The 21,766-nt window shown below is 38.3% G+C and overlaps 1 pseudogene; it reads right to left on the bottom strand.

Moving 5' to 3' along the window:
• Positions 1 to 8,356: 8,356 nt before the first annotated feature.
• LOC140598406 (glyceraldehyde-3-phosphate dehydrogenase-like) lies at positions 8,357 to 20,247 on the bottom strand (annotated as a pseudogene).
• Between the last annotated feature and the right edge of the window lie 1,519 nt (positions 20,248 to 21,766).

Raw genomic sequence — 21,766 nt, 5'->3', positions numbered from 1 at the left:
CTGGTTGTATGTTTGGCTGCCAAAACTCTTGGTTGTTTTTTTTTTTAGTATTCCAAAAACTCTATGCCAGGGGCCAGACCTGGATTCTCTACCTCTAGCTGCACTTAGAATAAGCAAATATTCTCAGAAGGGAAAATCCATGGTAGAGAGTGCCAGTGTCCGCTCACCAGTCCCTCCAGTATTTTCAGAATTTTTTTTAAAGATTTTATTTATTTATGAGAGACATCACCAAAACATTATTCACGAGAGCCAAAAGGCGAAAACTCATATGCCCATCAACAGGTAAATGAATAAGCCAAATGTGGCATTATCCATTCAGTGGAACATTATCCGTAAAAAGGAATGAAGTTCTGACACAGCTGAAGCATGGATGAACCTTGACAACATGATGTCAGTGAAATCAGCCACACTCCCTCAAAAGTTCAAAATTGCTAGATTTGGATGTCAATTTACATTTTAGTGAGTGTCGGTCACTCCATTCAGATGATCCTGTAGGTACATACAAACACACTGAACTGTTGGCTTCACTTCTCTTCCTTCCTCAAAGTTTATGATAAAGAGACTAATCCCTGTATTGGGACTGACACAGAGAGAGAGGCAGAGACACAGGCAGAGGGAGAAGCAGGCTCCACACAGGGAGCTTGATACAGGACTCAATTCCGGGACTCCAGGATCATGCCCTGGGCTGAAGGCAGGTGCTAAACCCCTGAGCCACCCAGGGATCCCCCTCAGAAGTTGTTTTTAGCGGTCCTTTCCTCTGGCAGAGTGACCTAAGTACTGAGTAAAATTTCAGTATTTAGTAAAAAACTCATTAGAATTTCTACCTGGTTCTTTAACCAAGCGCTCTGTCCATTGGTAAATTAAACTCAACTCTTATGAGATAAATTGGCCATGTGTTTGGGGCAGTTTAAGCGTCCAGCCCTGGATGACTGCCAAAAAGTCATTGGTTTATTTGTCCCTTCTCATCAGTTTTTTTCTCTGAAGGAAACCTAGATCCTGTCTCTAGATCATACTCCAAATTATCACGTGTTCCCAGAGAAAGAGACCTGAGAATTCCAACCTCTAAAAGTTTAGTCTCTCTAATCTTCCTTCCGTCCATAGCTTTCTGATGGCTTTAAAACGTAATTCTTGAAAAAAATATATTTGGCTTTCCTAAATGTTGACACTGTGCATGTATAATTTGCAACCTCCTGCAAATAACTTTATCTTTCTTGGAATAAAACTATCCATAGATAGTTTTGATTTGAATACTAATAAGAGCAATTATTTTCCAGTTTTCCAAAAGTTTTATAAGTCTTGATTGTCTAAAATACATGCGGTAGAATAAGTTTGTGACCACTATGCTGAAAGAGACTCTGTTGTTTCATCTCTGCTGTCCAATTCTTTTTTTTTTTTTTAAGATTTTATTTGTTTATTTGAGAGAGAGAGGGAAAGCAAGAGAGATCACAGAGAGCAAAGGAGAAGCAGACTCGCTACTGAGGGAGAGCCTGATGCAGGGCTCTACCCCAGGACTGAGATCATGAACTGAGCTGAAGGCAGACACTTAACCAACTGAGCTACCCAGGCATTCTTGCTGTCCACTTCTTAGTTTTTTAAGGTACGATTCCAGCCAAAGTCCTCTGGGACACCTTGCCTGCTTGGCAGGAGATGCCTACTTTCAGGAAATCTTTGACACTATCGTTCTCTGTCATTTTACTCAACAAAAAATATATGCAAAGAGCTCCTGTGTTACAAAATGAAAGAACATGCCTATTATCTGAAGTAGTTCAGATACGAATAGAGACCAGGAAAGACTAGATTTTGACCCTTGCCAGTTTTGTCTCACCTTTATAATTGAAAAGTTGTTTAAAAGTCTTTAATAGCTATCGACTGCATGGGAGAAAAGCTAATAATTTTTTTAAAAGAAGCAGCCTTTGGACTACTTTGGAAAATATATTTTATAGTTCTCCTCAGCGCTTTACTGTTTCTGCAAACTGAAAACATAATGAAAAAAAGAAAGAAAAAAAAAAAAGCGTACACAAAAGTCAATTGCCCCAATAGCAACATCAAATTTATCCCATTGAATCTGAGTGTTAAGTTGTTCACTTGAATATTCTGCCTCTGGCTATATTTAAAATCCCTCAAGCTTCAGAGATGAGTGTAAAAGGCCCACTATACTACTAATGAATTTTATCTTCCCAGTTTAGGTAACGTAGCACTCTGGGCACCAAAGGCAATCAGCTAGTGCCCTGAAGCACACAATTTAAATATACAGTTACTAATGGTAATAAAATGATAGCTTTTATTTTGATAAAATAGGTTATAGCAGTATTGATAATATTCCAGCAGTGGTATTTGAAAATCCAGCCACAATACCTTGATATTAAATTCTGTGTATTCAGTAGTGTGCATTTATCAATACACCACCACATGATTTATTCATACTACTTACCCTGTGTCCTCCAGCATTGATCTCAAGGCTGCTTTTTAGTTCTGTAATGAAAGCTCTAGAGCTTAAAATCCTGATCAAATGTCATCACTACACCAAATCAGAAATACAGCCATAGGGCTTAAGGTAGGAGACACTCTTTAGTTTGCATCATAAAATCCTGCCCAAAGCTAATATTAAGACATGAGGGGTGTGGGGGGCAGGGAGAGGGGAAACAACTCAGTGAATTAGAAGACTTATCCTTCCTTCATCACCGCAGTTTGGGCTTATCCTTTTGAACCATGTGCTCCAAGTATGGGGGAAAGATGCCATTGATCTAATGAGTAAGAGAGGATGTTTAACCAAACTATGACATTTGAAAATGTGTTTATGAAGGAAGGAAAAAAAAAACTTAAAGAAAATATCGTTCAAAATGCCGTTTATTTAAAAATGGAAACAAGGTTGGGACAATAGGAGTGAAAACCTCACTAGACTGCTCTATTATGAATTAAAAACTTAGAAAAGAGTTAGCTCTGGATTGGATAAGTAGCATTATCATTTCTAACACCACAGCCTCTGAGGCATAGTAGTGATATTTTTATAAATAAAAATATAAAAAGAATTCCCAGGAGACCACTGAAGTATTTCTGGTCAAATTCTTCTTGGAGGCCATTTTATAAACAAAGGCAGCACTCTGTGGTGCTTTCTGGCTAATATGATGGAGTTGGCAATGATGGTGAAGTGCAATTATTTTATTTTCAAAGATAGTGAAATAACTATTTCCGTGTTTCTTTATTCAAACAAAAAATCTCCATCATATGTACTTAAGAACTACGGACTAGTTCTTCTTGTTTAAGGTCAGTCTTCTTGTTTATACTACTTTACATGTCTATTATCTATAACATACACACTTTAATAATTATATAAACATCTAAAGTATCCAACATGGAAACAAGTAGGATTCCACGGCTAAGAAACAAAATTATTGAAGTTGATCCAAGAAAAATCAGACTAGATATAAGAAATATTTACAGAATTGACAGAAAACCTGTAACAAGGAAACATAATCTCTGAGTTTAATTCATTTCTAAAATATAATACTATTTTCATCAAGGTTAGGAAATACCATTGAGTACTCTTGAACTATTTAATTGATTAATGTTCTGTTTAGAGATGCAGAGTCAATAAGAAATATAAATTAAGAAATTTATAATTGATTTATGCCATTTGGGGGCCAGGCCATCACAAATGGCAGACTGGAACTCTCAGGTACAGGTTAAAGCTGTTGTCTACAGAATTTCTTCTTATGGGAGTCTTGGCTTTGTTCGTAATGCCTTTCAAATAATTGAATCAGGCCCATCCAGACTATCTAAAATAATCTCCATTACTTAAAATCAACTGATTATGAGTTTTAATCCCATCTGCCAAAAATGTCACAGCAACACCTGGAATAGTTTGAAAGAATAACTGGGGACTAGCCAATTTAAACATCAAAAACACCACTACAGTAATATGCAAAAGTTGCAAATTGAAGGTTGATTTCCTCAAAACTCAAAGAGCATTGAAGATTACTTATTTGAAATTCAAACCCTGGAGGGTTGATAGAGTGAAATGTTCTTATTCCACTTTTTTTTTAGGTTAACAATAAATGAAAAACCCTTCATGCCCCTGATAAAATATATTTGCTGTTATTATGTTAACTTAAGATGTATTTTGAATTTCCAAAGTTAAGATGGTCATCCCTCTGTATAGTTGAACTACACAGATTTTTAATTTGCAAACTTCAGTCTTCAGAAATTACAGTATGTAGAAAAAAATGGATGCCATAGATTTTTTTTTAAGGAAAAACTCAAATAGAGCCATAGATTAGACTACATACATAACAAAAAACCCTGACTACTTTGTAGTGTAGGAATTTGAAAATAATTGCATTTCTCTGAATTCTCATTAATAGGAAGCATTTGTTATTGGGAACAGCTTTATGAGTCTGTCATCAGATGCAGCTCGTTATGTGGCCTTGCATTACTTTTATCCACTTTTGCTTAGCATAACTTATTCTTAGCAGGGCGGGAACTTTTGCATTGTCGTCATTGAAGTGCTTTATGTGAGGTAGCAGGGTGATGGTGGAAAGAAGCAATATGTTTGGAGTGTGAGCAAACACACAGACTTGAGTTTTCCCTGCAAAAGGAGTTGTGTCTCAGCTGGCACCTTTTGGCTAAAAATATTAGTTGCTTGTTTTGACTATTACCTCTGTCGCTGAACTTTGAGTAAAGAAAAAAGAAAAGTTTAGTACCTGTAAATTGGAGGATTTCTATGTTCATGGGGACTACAGACAACCTGAAGAAATATCTGGCATGCTTCTGCCTAAGTTGTCCAAGATCTACAAAAATGCCCATGAACAGAACCTCCTGGATTAGCCAGCACAGTGCTGGACAAAGAGAATGGGATAGAAAAACCAGAACACCTGCATGCTAGACTTGTTTTTCCCCTGAAGAGATACCTTACCTTTCTATCATGGATAGAATTTTCTAACACTTGAACTTTCATTGTCTCATTTCAGCTGCCCATCCCTGTTGTCCACCAGGAAGAACTCATGTTTTTTTCCCACTGAAGGGGTGGGAAACAAAGGTTCAAAGCACTTATGATCTTTACTCTTTGTCAGTCTAAGATTCTTTCCACTCGAATGTCATTAGTCAACTGTGTTACTACTAGGAAATTCAGTTTCTTGATCTATAAAATTAACGATTTTTACTTAATTTTTCCCAATATTTTTTCGAGTTTGATCTAGTCATATTTCTACATTTCAGATACCTATCAGCTATATATAATCAGCTATTTTATAAATGGTTTATTAGGAAAATTTTCAGTTTTTCAATCTACAAAATAGTCTTATATTCTGTTACTAAAGTATCCAGCATTTCTTCTGATCACATTCCAGTGCACAAGTACTGGCTGTGGGTAATAGCAGCATATATCTTACTATAGGTGAATAGCATCTGATTTCTCATTGTGTTTACAGAATTATTTAATTTGAGAATTGTGATTTTAAAGGTTTTTAAATTTTGTGGATTCCAACCACTCACCCAAATTCTCCCAATCTAATTTCTCTCATTAATATAAACACTCAATAAAAAGGCAATGGATATAAATGGAGAATTCATTGAAGAGGAAGTATAATTAGACAAGATAGATTATAGATAGATAGATAGATAGATAGATAGATAGATAGATAGATGATAGATACTCAGCCTCACTAATAGCCAAGCAAATGGAAATTTAAATAATGAGACACCATTTTACACACATCAGACTGGAGAAAAGGTATAAAAGATTAATTACATACAGTGATGATAAGGATATATGGAAATAGGAAACCTCGTATACTAGATCACATCAGTTAATATTTGTTATAGAATGTCTGGCATAGGGATCCCTGGGTGGCGCAGCGGTTTGGCGCCTGCCTTTGGCCCAGGGCGTGATCTTGGAGACCCGGGATCGAATCCCACGTCGGGCTCCCGGTGCATGGAGCCTGCTTCTCCCTCTGCCTGTGTCTCTGCCTCTCTCTCTCTCTCTCTCTGTGTGACTATCATAAATAATAAATAAAAAAAAAAAAAAAAAAAAAAAAAAGAATGTCTGGCATATTGGGGATCCCTGGGTGGCGCAGCGGTTTGGCGCCTGCCTTTGGCCCGGGGCGCGATCCTGGAGACCCGGGATCGAATCCCACATTAGGCTCCCGGTGCATGGAGCCTGCTTCTCCCTCTGCCTGTGTCTCTGCCTCTCTCTCTCCCTCTGTGACTATCATAAAAAAAAAAAAGAATGTCTGGCATATAGTCAGCACTTTAAATTTATTGTTAAAAATAATTAAGGGCCATGTGGGTGGCTCAGCCAGTTAAGCGTCTGACTCTTGATTTAGGCTTAGGTCATTAACTAAGTCCTGAGATTGAGGCCCACATCAGGCTCTGTTCTGTTCCTGGAGCCTGCTTGGTATTCTCTCTCCCTTTCCCTTTGTCCCTCCCCCTGTTCTGTCCCTCTCTCTCAAAAAAAAAATCAATAATAATAATAATAATAATAATAATTAATAAACTACTAGTGCAAATATGAATTGATTCAAATCTTTTCAAAAGTTATCTGGAAAAAAAGTTATCTGGAAATATCTATAAACATTAAAAATGCACTTAAATTTTAAGTGAGCACTGCCACTTTTGACAAATATATTACAGAAATAAGAGTACCAGTATTTAAGAATGAATGTAAGAGGATATTTATGCAAAAATACTGAAAATAAATTGAATGTTCATCAGCAGAAGAATAATTATATAATATTATCTGAATCCCAAGGAAACTGGTAAATCTTGACTTTTTTTTAAAAGATTTTATTTATTTATTCATGAGAGACACACAGGGAGTGGGGGGCAGTGACACAGGCAGAGGGAGACACATGCTCCATACAGGGAGCCTGATGTGGGACTCCATCCCGGGACCCCAGGATCACGCCCTGGGGCGAAGGCAGGTACTAAACCGCTGAGCCACCCAGGGATCCCCAGGTAAATCATGACAATTTGAGGAGAGTTTATTCACAAAGACAGTATTTTAAAGTATGATCAGCATGGAGCCTGCTTCTCCTTCTGCCTGTGTCTCTGCCCCTCTCTCTCTCTCTCTCTGTGTCTCTCATGAATAAATAAATAAAATCTTAAAAAAAAAAAAGTATGATCAGCATGTAGGGAATCCACAAGACCTATTTCAGTGACCCAATTTTAATAGGAATGGAGCTGTTACTCTCCTTGAGCCCAAGAAGAATCTGTGACCAAAGTTCATAAGGAAAGTAGAGGAGAGGAGAACGTGAGAGAAGTGGTCTTCAGTTGAGGGACACAGTCAGGCTGAGGTAGACTTGCATAGAGAGAACTAAGAAATAAATATGCTGTCCTGAAAAGAAGAAGAAGGAAGAAGGGAGAAAAAGGAGAAGATATAGGAGAAAGAAGAAGAAGAAGAAGAAGAAGAAGAAGAAGAAGAAGAAGAAGAAGAAGAAGAAAAGAAGAAAAGAAGAAGAAGAAGAAGAAGAAGAAGAAGAAGAAGAAGAAGAAGAAAAGAAGAAGAAGAAGAAGAGGAAGAAGAAGAAGAAGAAGAAGAAAAGAAGAAGAAGAAGAAGAAAGAAAAGAAGAAGAAGAAGAAGAAGAAGAAAAGAAGAAGAAGAAGAAGAAGAAGAAGAAGAAGAAGAAGAAGAAGAAGAAGAAGAAGAAGAAGAAGAAGGAAGAAGAAGAAGAAGAAGAAGAAGAAGAAGAAGAAGAAGAAGAAAAGAAGAAGAAGAAGAAGAAGAAGAAGAAGAAGAAGAAAAGAAGAAGAAGAAGAAGAAAGAAGAAGAAGAAGAAGAAGAAGAAGAAGAAGAAGAAGAAGAAGAAGAAGCAGGAGGAGGAGGAGGAGGAGGAGGAGGAGGAAAGGAGGGAAGGAAGGAAGAGAAGAGGGTGGGGGGGGAGGAGAAGAAGAAGAAAGAAATGCATTTTCCTCACTGTTTTTCCTTTCTTTACTCTCCTGCCAGAGCTACCTATTTGTCATGCCAGTCAGAACCACTGGCTAAGGGAACCCCCGAGAGTCTCCTTCTCAGAGTGCAGGGTAGAGGCAGCTAGAGACAGGATCTGGGTAGTCAAGTAGAAGTTATCTAACATAATACTCATGTCACACAGACACTATAGAATAATACTCAGGGTTTTTTGTTTGTTTGTTTGTTTGGTTTGGTTTGGCATTTTTTTGGCTGGGTAAGGTATACTTTATTGATGGTACATGACAAGGTGAGGCTCCCCAAGCCCCTCCACGTCCTCCGGGTCTGGGATGTGAATTGGAGGTCAGGAGATTCTCAGTGTGTTGGGGGATTAAGTCAGGGCAGGGACTCCCCAGCCCCGCTGAGGGCTTCTCTCTTCCTCTTGTTCTTGCTAGGGCTGGTGGTCCAGGAGGCTCTTACTCTTTGGAGGCCATATGGACCATGAGGTCCACCACCCGGTTGCTGTAATGAGCTTGACAAAGTGGTCATTGAGGGCAATGCCAGCCCCGGTGTCAAAGGTAGAAGAGTAGGTGTCACTGTTAAAGTCGCAGAATACAACCTGGTCCTCAATGTAGCTCAGGATGCCCTTGAGGGGGCCCTCCGATGCCTGCTTCACCACCTTCTTGATGTTGTCATATTTGGCAGCTTTCTCCAGGCAGCAGGTCAGATCCACAACTGACACGTTGGGGGTGAGGACACAGAAGGCCATGCCAGTGAGCTTCCCGTTCAGCTCAGGGATGACCTTGCCCACAGCCTTGGCGGAGCCAGTGGAAGCAGGGATGATGTTCTGGGGAGCTCCTTGGTCATCATGCCACAGCTTCCCAGAGGGGCCGTCCATGGTCTTCTGGGTGGCAGTGATGGCATGGATGGTGGTCATGAGACCCACCATGATGCCAAAGTTGTCATGGATGATTTTGGCCAGAGGAGCCAAGCAGTTGGTGGTGCAGGAGGCATTGCTGACAATCTTGAGGGAGTTGTCATACTTCTCGTGGTTCACAACCATCACAAATGGGGGGCATCAGCAGAAGGAGCAGAGATGATGACCCTCTTGACCCTGCCCTTCAAGTGAGCCCCAGCCTTCTCCATGGTGCTAAAGACCCCAGTGGACTCCACAACATACTCAGCACCAGCATCACCCCATTTGATGTTGGCGGGATCCCACTCCTGGACGATGGAGATGGACTTCCAATGGATGACAAGTTTCCCTTTCTCAGCCTTGACCATGCCATGGGATTTGCCATGGGTAGAATCCTACTGGAACATGTACACCATGTAGTTGAGATCAATGAAGGGGTCATGGATGGCAACAATATCCATTTTGCCAGAGTTAAAAGCAGCCCTGGTGACCAGGCACCCAATATGGCCAAATCCATTCACTCCAACATCATGCTTCAGGGACACGGCTGGCACTGCACCAGAAGATGCGGCTGTCTGTTGAACGGGGAGGAGCAGAGAGCCTAATACTCAGTTTTTGAAAAGGTGTATGAACTGATATCGATGATCTATATCATGGATATACATATCCATATATGATACATATTTGGGAAAAAAGAGTATAAAGTTTGAATATGATTCAAAGTTTCAAAACAATAACTGTGTATGTGTGTATGTATTAATGTATAAGCATATATGTGTGTGAATATATTAGCTTATTATTTTAGTATTTCTACAAAACTTTTGAAATATGTTAGGATGATAATATATTATAAAGCTTGTGATACTGCTAACTGCATTCTGCATGTGTGTGGCAGGTGATTGGTAATATATACTCACTAAGCTGAAAGCGCTGAAATGTAGAGAGAATTTGTGCGTAATTTTCGTAAACTAAATTTTGCTTTGCAATATGAATAGACAAAATAGTGTACAGAAACATAAACTTTCAGAAGGAAAAGATGGCAATTCTGTGTTTTTCTCATATCCACATGGCTGGAATTTAAGTGGCATAGAGCATACTGGAATCTGGTCTATGTTTGAGCCAGAGAAACCTAACAATCATTTGTAGGCAACTCCAGTGTGAGGGAATTCAATGAGGCCTTCAGTTCTGCAGCAACTTATCTCAAAGTCAAAAAGTTATCTGCAAGTCTGGAACGTTTGTTAGATGATAGATGATAACAAATCTGATTTCTTCCATTCAACGGGGAGTCCCTAAATACTTGGGAATTCTTCTTATTTACTGAAGGATTTTTTTTTTATAGGCATCCCGTACCTCATTTTTAATAGATGTCTGTGTATACAACACATTTTCCCATTTTTAAAGTTTTCTCAAATGTCATTGGCTTTCAAATATTATCTTTTCACAAAGCAATTTACAGACCTTGTTGTTTTAAAAATACATGCCAGACTTGGACTTGCTACAGATAACACACCACACTTGCACAGCTGTTTCGTCAACCTTACCTGGGATCATTTTCAAAATTCCAGGGCAAGACAGGAGTCCCACAACCAAATGCCTGGAACACAGCCAGTCTCACAGCACTGAGTCAGTATGACACACAAACAGTGAGTCAAAGCTATATTTGGTTCTTAGATCTACAAGACATCAAACAAATGGTATTCTCCTCCTTCTCTTCCTCTCTCTCTCTCTCTCTCTCTCTCTCTCTGGATATCTATCATCTATCTATCTATCTATCTATCTATCTATCTATCTATCTTCCTCTCTCTTTGATCTATAAAATAATATATGAAATCAAATATGATGTATTTCCAAAGAGATATGGATGCTCTGACTTTATGGGCCCAGGGTCTGTTGGAAAGCTCTGTGGGAAGCAACATAAGTTACACTTGGGCCCTTTTCAAGTATGGTCGTACATATGGAGAGCGTTGGCTGTCATTAATGATGCTTCAGATGTGAAAGGCAGCAATTATGTAGCTACTTTTTAAAAGAAAAAAATTCTGGTATGGCAAAGGAGCGATTTTATCAGGTATAAATTCTGATCATCTAAAATAAATGACCTATCAGGTGAGAATTATACCCTTGACATTGTAGAATTATCACCAGAACTAAATAGCTCAATGTTAGTGAAAATTGAAAATTGGTTTTAATCATAAATTACATATAGCAAGCTAGACAGTGAGTAATACTGAACAAGCTAATCTAATAATTGCTTACTCTTATTTTCATGATTTATTTTTGTACTCTCAGTGCTTGAAGATGGTGGTATAGGTAGAGGTGCATAAAAGTGTCTGAAAGCTTTCATGACCATCAAACAGGTGGTTATCACTGAAAAACTTGAATAAAGCAGGTCAAAGTTTGAGAATCTCAATGTTTTCCCATACCTCCCCATGTCACCATTTTAGTTTCTAGGCCAGAAGGAAAGGAAGCAGAAAGCAAAACAAGCAAAACTGAGCAATAAAAAGTCAAGCAAATAGGTAAGCAGTAAGGTTGAATCAATGACTATTCTGTGATGTTGGGGAAGGCAGAACAAATTGCCACCAAATGACACGACAAACTTGTGAAATATAGCGCAAAGGCAGATTTATAGGCCAATACCATAGGTAGGACTGGCTAAGCGGTCTTTGGCTGAACAGAACTCTTGCAGCTGGTTTCTAAGTACCTTGTGGATCTCAGTCCATTTTCTTTATTCCTACAGTGTTACTTAGTCAAGAGACTATATACCAGGGAAGAATTTTAAAGGTGTCATGTCACAGTCCATTTGCAGATTGGAGCCTACTGAAAATACCCTATGAACTAATGACCAATAATTACTGACAATCCATGAGTTAATAATGACCCATAGATAAAAATGTCAGTTATTAAAAAAAAGAAGTCAGTTATTGTTCCTCCTGCCTCTCAGCACCACTGATTTTCTTCCACTGTCACCTGCCTTCTCCCCACTCTCCCATTGCTGTGATAGCTCTAAAGGAAAAACTAAAACTTTGCTACCAGTTAGGTGGCCTGTGGATTAAGAAACAAAGACATGAAGCAGTAAGAGAGAAAGAGAGAAAAAAAAAATATGCTTTAGGGAAGTAGAGTTTTATACTTCTAGACTGGGCTGATAAGCCTATTCAGTGACCTACTGCCTAACTTCTTCATGAGCTTGCTGAATTTTTCACTTAGCTTCATATTGGGTCAAAGGTCAAGGGCCTCTTATTAGTTTCAAAAATTAGCAGAATATGTTGAATGGCTGCTAAGTAAGAAGCATTCGATAGATATTTTATCCTCACAATTACCCTGGGAGCTATGATGCTATTAATCCGATTTAAGACCTGAATAAGCAAAGACTCAGAAAAGGGTTAAGTAATTTGCCAAAACCAGGGTAATGGAGCCAAAATTCAAAGACAAGTATCAAGCCCCAGAAAGTATCTTTGTTCCTTCTTTTGCCATTCTACCCTGCCTTCTGCACTGCTATCAGTACTTCATAGTTTAATGCGATTGATTCCGTCTAGATCCATTCATTCATCCAGGATCTGGCGAACTTCTGTTGAACACTTTGTGGGGTATTCTGTTAATTCCTGAAGCCTCACAAGCTCAAGTGCACTAAGAAATTGACTTTGATATAGGAGTGTGGTCAGGTGGCTGCGTGTTGATTATTCAGCAGAAGCATAGATGAGTACTGCCTGGGGAGGGCCTCTACCGATTTTGTACAGCAAGTATTAGGAAAGAACTAGATAACAGAAAATCAGAAAGTACTAATGACCAGTTTCACATTTTTTGAAAATATCACTAAACTTGATGGTTTTTAAATGTGTCATTGTGGCTAGGTTGAACTATATTTCCCAAATTTCCCGGGGTATTTCTGGTTAGGGTGGTAACAAAAAAAATATTTTCATGAGAGATTTGGAAGGGAAGAGTGACGAAGCAACTATTTTGTCTTTATTCTCAGGTCAAAGCAGGTGCTTCTCCAGCTCATGCATGTTTTCACTTATCCACTGACTCACCTTGGGATTGGGTGGTAGCCAGGCCTACAATTCTCTCATCTTCCCCTGATCTTCTTTCAGTTTCTCTGACTCCTGGGCCAAGGGCATGTTTAGCTCCATGGCAAAGGGTAGCAGCTTCTCCTGTAGGAAACTTTATCAAGGTTAGAGCCAGTTCCACTCTGTCCTCAAACAAGTTAACAGCCTGTGCTCATAAATGCCAACTTATCCTTGTACTCCGCCTTCACATCCACCTTCCATTCCCATTTGTCTGTGTCTTATGCATTTCAAGCTCCAACATCAGAAAGGAAGTAGTTACTGAGACTGTTCAACCAGCTTCCACATTTTGTCTGGTCAAATTTCTATTAAAAAAAAAAAAACCCTCTGATTGGACTCTAATACACTAGGGAAGGAGAGATCTAAATGTTCTCCCTCCAACATTTTTAGATTACATGTCCTAACTGAGTCTCATACTCTTTGAACCTCATATATATATGTGCCTCAGGGATCATGAACCTCTTTTTTCTTGGTCTGTGCCATAGACAGAATTCTATATGTTGCAACAAAATTAATATGTTGAAACCTAACCCCTAATGACATAGTATTTAGAGATGGGCCCTTTGGAAAGTGATTATGTCATTATATATTATGTATTATGTGTTATGGGCATACCATTATTTATTTAAATTATACAAGTAATAGACACACATAGTCAAGAATGTGTGCAGAAAGCTATGAAATATAAAATAAAATTGGCCTTTCCTCATAGCCCTATTTCCATTCTACTATTTTAATCAGTTTCAAAAGTTCGTTTTATTAGTCACACTGAGTTTAATATTACAACTTTATTTTTTTTTAATATTACAACTTTAAATTCTGTACTATCCCTCTGTTTTTTGATCTGTAAACACTAAATAGTAACTATTCACTTCTTTAAGTAAAGGATGAAAATTCACTGTATTTACATCATCTCCATTCCTCTGCCACAAAGTAGATGTATTTTTAGTTTTCATGTAGTAATTTTACTTTAAACTGTATTTTTAAGCTTTTATTTTTTCTATCAACTTTTAATCAGTAGATATTACTGATGCCCTTCTATGAAAGATGAGGAAATTAATTCACCTACTGACCTTTTCCTACATATTCTTTTTCCCCATCCCATGTCTCAATTTCTGTCAGCTATATCTTGATTTTCCAACATCAAGATGAATAATATTGACTGGTATGTTCAATTCTATCCCTGTAGTTAGGTATACTCTCCTTTATTTTTAGGTTTTTTTTTTTTTTTTTCTGTCTCAAGGCTGAAAACCAATAAATAACATTTGTTATACCCACTCTAAATACACGTATTTACTGTCCAACCAAATAAAATATTTGGACCATAAAAAGAGTAATAAAATCCTATGTAACTGAAACTTCTAAAAGTCCAGGGATAGTGGCTTCTCTTTTATTTCTTTTTCTATGTTTTTCTTTTCTGGGTCACTTTCAAATATCTTTTTCTTTTTTTTTTTTTTTTTTAAATTTTTATTTATTTATGATAGTCACAGAGAGAGAGAGAGGCAGAGACATAGGCGGAGGGAGAAGCAGGCTCCATGCACCGGGAGCCTGATATGGGATTCGATCCCGGGTTTCCAGGATCGCGCCCTGAGCCAAAGGCAGGCGCCAAACCGCTGCGCCACCCAGGGATCCCTCAAATATCTTTTTCTTATATCTTATCTAATACTTCCTTGAATTACCAGGAACACATCTGCAACTGAACAACTTGTAGCAGGGGAGACACATACTAATGGGAACCATAGGACATCTCAGTTAGAGGCTGTTAGAACTAACTGACTAGGGGCAGCCTGGGTGGCTCAGCGGTTTAGCGCTGCCTTTAACCCAGGACCTGATCCAGTAGACCTGGGATCCAGTCCCGTGTCAGGCTCCCTATATAGATTCTGCTTCTCCCTCTGCCTGTGTCTCTGCCTCTCTCTCTCTCTCTCTCTCTCTCTCTCTCTCTTTCTGTGTGTGTCTCTCATGACTAAATAAATAAAATCTTAAAAAAAAAAAAAAAAAAACAGAATTAACTGACTATAGGATTTGGGTTTGTGTTAGATGGTTTGGGAGATAATTTAAGAAAGTAGGGTTTGCTTTCGATTACATACTCTGAGGAAGCCAGAATAATGATGTGATTGGGTGTCTTAGTAAATCTTTTCTGTAAGGAGAGAAGATTAGATGGAGGTTAAAGCCATAATTTATAAAGAAGAAGCAATCACTTATGAGCCAGGATAAAAGAATGTTGGTTATTATTGTAGTGTGGACATTGTTCATGTTTGTTTGTGTTTAGACATGATTGTGTAATGGTCTTAACTTGTCTTCTTTCATCATTGTCACGGAGTGGCTGTGTCTGATGCTGATGTGCTATGAAATTGTTTATGTTCAATAGGAGAAATCAAGGCCTAGCAATGATTGCCGGGCCAGCTCATAGCAACACCAAGATTTACCTGACAATTCCAGGCCACCTGGGTCTCAGGAGCTGCTAGCTAGCTGTCTATCATCTATCTCTCTATCTCTCTATCATCTATTTTTTAATCCTATTCATATATTATGTATATTATAGTTTGTGTATATATAAAATCCTATATATGTTGGTGAATATAAATGTATATAATCTTACACATATACATAGATGTGTGTATGCTTTTTTTGTGTGTGTATATACATGGGTATATACATATATAGGTACACACTTGCGTGCATTCTTAACTGGAGGATATTATGCTCCTCATTTTCCTACTTACTAGGAATGCTGCTAAATATTCTATAGTGCACATGATAAATCTTCACAACATAGAATTATCTGGCCCAAAATGTTGATAGTGCTGAGGTTGTGAGGAGAGAAATTCTAGTATCTATATTTATGTATATGTGTTTATGTATACATAAAATAATACATATACATATCTGTGCTCCTACATATATACATGTATATGTATATGCATGTGTGCAGTATAATAGATGAGAAATTTTCTGAGTCCCTACATGTCGCCTAGTTTTCCAAATTTATTTTCTTCTTACTTGGTTAATAATGATATGGGAGAGCTTGGTTCTTGTCTCACAGAGTCAAAGAATGAATCTTGCAAAAAAAGGAGAGGTGAGTAAGGCCATAGAAGTTTATTAAGCAAAGATATACAGAAAGCTCTCAGAAATGAGAGGAGTCCAGACTGGGTTGCCCCCGAGGGCTTGTAGGGTTGGTCTTTTATTGAACGCCAGCCAGGGAACCTAAATCTTTTAACATATCTATTGATATCACCGTTGAATAAGGACTACTGATAACATCTTTAATGGCTTAGTTCCTTTTTAGGCTCCTGTAATTCTTTGTTAGTCACAAGTAGCTGTTATAACAAGACCCCATCTCTGGCAGGGACTGGATGGTCTGGTTTATTTATCTCCAATTTACTTCCATCTCCACATTTTTGGGATTTTTGTGAGCCTGATTCCGTGGCCCCCTACCTAGCCCTGCCTTACCCCCATTTGTCCCTAATTTAATAATCTGGCTAAGTATAGAACTGTAAGCTTAGGATTTAAAAATATTACTCCACTATACTCTATTATTTAGTATTGCTGATGAAAAGTCTGAAGTAAATGTAGTTTTTTAATGTTTTATAGATATTTTTTACTCTCGAATTTTTTAAGATTTATCTATGTACCTAGGTGTAGGTTCTTTTGTAATTTTTCCATTAATTCTATGGGTCTTTTTAACACAAATATTTATACTATTCTTCAGTTTAGAAAATGTTTTCTTAGTTCTTAAGTGTTTTCTCTCCTTCGTTAACTGTGGTCTATATCTTTTTTCCTATACTTTTTGAGTGTATCCTCTACATACTGTCTCTGTATCATATAGCCTAGAAAACATCTTTAATTTGGATCACTTATTTAGTCTTCAGCCATCTTTATTTTATTAATCAGAAAATTTATTGGTTTTGGCTTCAAAAATCATAGTATAGTTTTCAAAATTTTTAATTTTTTAAAAATTTTCTTTTCTCTACCTGTCGTCTTGGTTTTATTTTAAAAATACAGCATGATTTGAAAATCTCTGAAGTTATTAATTATATATTTTGATTACTTTTTTCTCTAATGACTTGTTTCTAGCCAGTTTTATTTTTGCTGTCATCCATAGTGTTGACTGTCCTTATCTCTCAGTTCCATCTTGATTGCCCATTTTTAATTAATTGAAAGACTAGGTTAATTAACATACACAAGGAGCCTGGAGACCCACACAATTGCCAGGAGAATGACTTGACTCTGGAGATGGAGCAGGATAAGTTATTTCCCTCAAGGGCAGATTGGATTTTCTGATTTTCCCTTCCTTATTCACTGTGGCTGTCTGTAAAACTCCAGTGTGTCTCTCTCATAGAACCTTAAACCCTCCCCAGACAGATTACAAACTTTCTTTAAGTTATGTCAGGGTATTACGAGGTGGGCAAAAGCCCTCATGTCAACCACTCTGTTTTCCTGTGCAAGAAAGGAAGGGGTTACTCTCTTAGATATTTTGTAATCAATTATTTAATAACTTTTTCTGATGCCTCCAAAGCCCACTTCTGGGAAAACTACTGATGAGTATCTTGGGTTTCTGTCTCCAGGGCCCTTCTGGATGTTGGTGCTGGATAAACACTGCATGAGTCTGTGTGAATGGAGATTCCAGGAGTCGTGCAGTGCACAGCTTGAGAACTACAGTTCTGCTCTTTCATAGCTTTGATATTTCTGTCACTCTCAGTCTAGCTTGCAAAATATCTCTGAATTCTTATCTTCATGGATTCCCAATGATCTCACTTTTTTCTTTTATGAATATTATTTTAAATATTTAATATTGATGAAGTTTTGGAATATAGGTGAGGTCCGGAGCCGATGACCAAGAAAGAATTCTTGAGACATCTTTGGTGCAAAACGTGGTTTTATTAAAGCCTGGGGACAGGAAGAGCTGCTGCCCTGGGCCTGTGAGGGGTGACTGATTATATACCTGGGAGCTGGGTGGGATTTGAAGATAGGGTACTCGCTAAGGAATTTTGGAAGCAAGGTTTCCAGGACCCTGAGGGGGCTAGCTTTTGGTGGGAAAAGATCACTTAATACCCTCTAGTAAAGCCTGAGTCATGAGACCCTTCAGATGTGTATCAGTGGGCCATGTGCTTGGAGGATAATTGCTAAGAAGTATCTTGGGGGTTTAAAGATAAAGGAAATTTCTAAAGGAATTTTTATATGTTAAAGTAGACTTAGAGTCTCTTGGAGGTTGGGCTAAGATTGCCTTCTGCCCTTAGCAAAGTATGAACATAGAGGCAGTTGAGTCTGTAGAGGAACGTCACTCTCTTGTTTCAAGGACTTGTCAATGTGCTTTGTCCTCAGCTAGTCCTCTGTTCCCCCATCAATATGACTTTAGAAGGAAGGGCAAATCAAGTATTCTTAGCCCAATGACTTGAATCAGAAACTATGCATTATGTTTAGTTGTATTAGTTTCCCTGGATATTATCTCTAATTAGATTAACCCCTAATATTATCACTCCAAAACTCAGGAGAAATAGGAAAGCTTCTCATAACATTTATATGTAAAATTTTCAATTTTATTTGTGAAAAACTATGACTTCTTCAGAATAACACAGAGATCATTTAGAAATTCCTTGGGAACTTCTTTATTAGCCTCAGATACTTGAAACATCGAAACACATTAAAGTATATGTATATAAATGAGAAATAGAGTCATGAGGATGGAAATTACTTTTTTTGAAATTTACTTTTTAGAAGAAGTATAATATTTATGTCTATAAGTTCCTCTACTGAAAATTTCAGGTAAGATAAGTAAATTCTATTTAAGGGAGAAAGGATTAATCTTAAAACTTTTAGTTTAGGAAGAAAAAGAATAGAAAGAGAAGGAAAGGAATAAAAGACAGATTCTTGACTGTTTCTTTCCTATTCTAACCAATGGAAAACAATCAGTTGTGTCTTTGGCTTAATACTTGTCAACCAAAGGAGGACAAGTGATGTGTCACAGGTTGGGTTCCCTGAGAAGCAGACTCTAAGATGGAGATCTGTATGCAGGATGTTTATTAGGGAGTGCTCTTAAAGTCAATACCATAGAAGGGAGGGAAAAGAAGCAGGAGAACATAGTTGAACCAGGATGTAGCCCAACCAAGACTTCAGCTCATCCCACAGGCAGCTCTGGAACTCATCTGGTGTTTTAGAGATGTCTCTATTTAGTATAAAAGAACTGAGCCTTGATATACCCAGGATGATCAGCCATTGGATATAGGCACACCTATAGAGGTGTAGCTTGGCTGAGGTAACTTTTTTTTTTTTCCTGAAAATAGCCCTCAAAAAGGCTAATAGTTGATGGCCATCTTCTGATATCACACCCAACATCTAGGGAAATAATAATTCCTTTATCCCTGAAAGGCAATTCAGGGAGTACATCATGCTTTAACCGTAATGCATCCCTCTACAACTTTCTACTTCTTCTTATAGGTTCTGGGAGCATCTTCCTTCTCTTTGAGAAAGGGGAGGGTAAAAGAGGAAGGTTAGTGGGACAAACTAGCCCCAGTTGCTAGCCCAGGTTCCAACAGCGCAACAGGAGATGTTTCTCAAAAGCCATAAATACTGACTACAGATGCAATGGCCGTGCTCCAGAATCCTAGAGGTCTGCATAGCATCCTCCCACTAGGGCTTGTCATGAAGTCCATATGGTGTCCTTTCCACCGCTAATATTTCTAGTACGTCAGAGCTATATGACTGCAATTCAGAGTTGCCTGCACTGCAGCCAGGAATTACTACGGAGCCCTTTCCTGCTCTGGGGCTAACTCTTAGCCACCGATCTTTCAGGTACTAGCTCTAGCCTCAGGTGTGAAGTATGCTGCCTCCAGGCCTACTAGCCCTAGGTTTCGTTCTTCATTGGTGGGAGGCACAAAATGCAATAACATGCCCTTTACTTTGAAGAGAATGTCCTAGCATGCTGCAGCCTTAAAATTTTTATTAACCTGGTGGGCCCCTGAAGCTATTTCATAGGATTTATTTCACACTCTCTGGAATGCATATGACTTATCAAGACTTCCATCATACTAGCCACTTCTTGCTCATCCAGTCCAATTAGAATGATGTCATTTATATAATAGTAGAGCAGAATGATGTTCTGTGAAATTATCAGACAGTCTGGATTTCTTCAAACTACATTATGTCAAGAAGATAGAATAGCTACCATATCCTAGAGCAAAACTGTAGATATATTTTGTTGTCTGTTCTTTTCTACTGACAAAGATACAAAAGAAAACATTCACCAGATCAAATCAATGGCCACTTAACAAGTTCCTGAGGTCATGCTAATCTGTTCTAGCAAATATACCACATCTGGCACCACAGCAATAACTGGTGCTGTTGCTTTCTTGAGTTTACAGTAATCCACTTTATCCTTTGTGGTTTTTTGTTTTTGCATTTTGGGCTTTGTTTTTTGTAGGGATAAGACGAGTCTTAAACAAAGCTGTGATGAATATCATTCCTGTGTCTTTTAAGGTATTTAGAGGTGATGTTAATTTCTGCCATTCCCTGCAGTGAGATAATGTTGTTTATTTCTCCTATCCTAGTTTAGGTGGAGCAGTTTTAGAGATTTCTGCTTGGTCTTAATAGCTCTTGCACCACAGGCCAAGAACCTAATGTATGGGTTGGCACCAAATAGCAAATATAAACATTATATATTTGGGGCTCAAATGATCATTGGGTGATTCTGCAAATGCAGTCAACCCACTGTGAACTATGCCTGGGCCAGAAGACCATTTATTATCTATCCTTACATGATCTCACTATATAAAAGTTTATGACATTACATCTCACAGTATCATCTCATCTCAGACCTATGTCCAACAGTTCTTTTTTTTTTTTTAAGATTTTATTTATTTATTCATGAGAGACACAGAGAGAAAGGCAGAGACACAGGGAGAGGGAGAAGCAGGCTTCATGCAGGAAGCCCCTGTGGGACTCGATCCCAGATCTCCAGGATCATGCCCTGGGCCAAAGGCAGGCGCTTAACCGCTGAGCCACCTGGGCTGCCCTGTCCAACAGTTCTTTTTTTTTTTTGTCCAACAGTTCTTAAAATATTTAGATATTTCTCTTTTTTCATGTACAATTACACTAGTCAATACCCAAGATCCCTTTTGGACAGGACTTGGAAATTATAGCTATGTACAATTGTTGTGGCTTTGAAGGGCTATTTTTTCTGGGGACTTCGTCTCTTTTTCAAAAGTCATTGTGTTTGAGATCCAAAACCTGGCTCTGGGATGGAATCTGGCTAAGATATTGTGAATATTTGCCTTTACCCACAACTTCCTGATTTTTTATCACTGATTTTATAGATTAAGAAATATATTTCTGGCTACTCATTATTCCCTTTGGGATCCTATATACTATTAACCATCTCTATAACTCTGCAAGTTAGATTCCTTGGCTCCCTGACTTGACTCCAACCTTAAAGTTTGTATATGGCAGATGCATCCAGTACATGCTTCTAGGTAAGTGCTGCTACCTTGTTTCTATTGTGTTGGGTCCTATCATTCCCATCGCTATTGGTGATCTCAGATCTGCAGTGGCATTTTGCATTCACCTGGCTTAGAGAGGAGGTCCATAGATGCCCTTCTCGGTGATGTTGTGACCAGCATCACTAGCATATTCATTATTATTTTGGTAAATGATCTATTCCACTGGCCATTTCATGGAATAGAATAGTCTAATGGGATTTCTGACCTTATTTAATACATCCCCTCTAAAATATCCATAGCTCTGAGACTTTCATCACTTATTCCAGCATCTGCTGTGGCAATTCTGACATCACCACCTCACTTAGAATGGGCCATCTAAGGAGCATGCTAATAAATGCTGCCTTAGCTACATGTTCACATCATTCCCCAGGGTCTTCCTCAGGGTGATAAATTCTATATCCTTGAAAAATACTGCCCAAATTT

This window comes from Vulpes vulpes, chromosome 3 (genome assembly GCF_048418805.1).
Source record: "Vulpes vulpes isolate BD-2025 chromosome 3, VulVul3, whole genome shotgun sequence".
Taxonomy (NCBI): domain Eukaryota; kingdom Metazoa; phylum Chordata; class Mammalia; order Carnivora; family Canidae; genus Vulpes; species Vulpes vulpes.
This window is presented reverse-complemented; position numbering and strand designations above follow the sequence as displayed.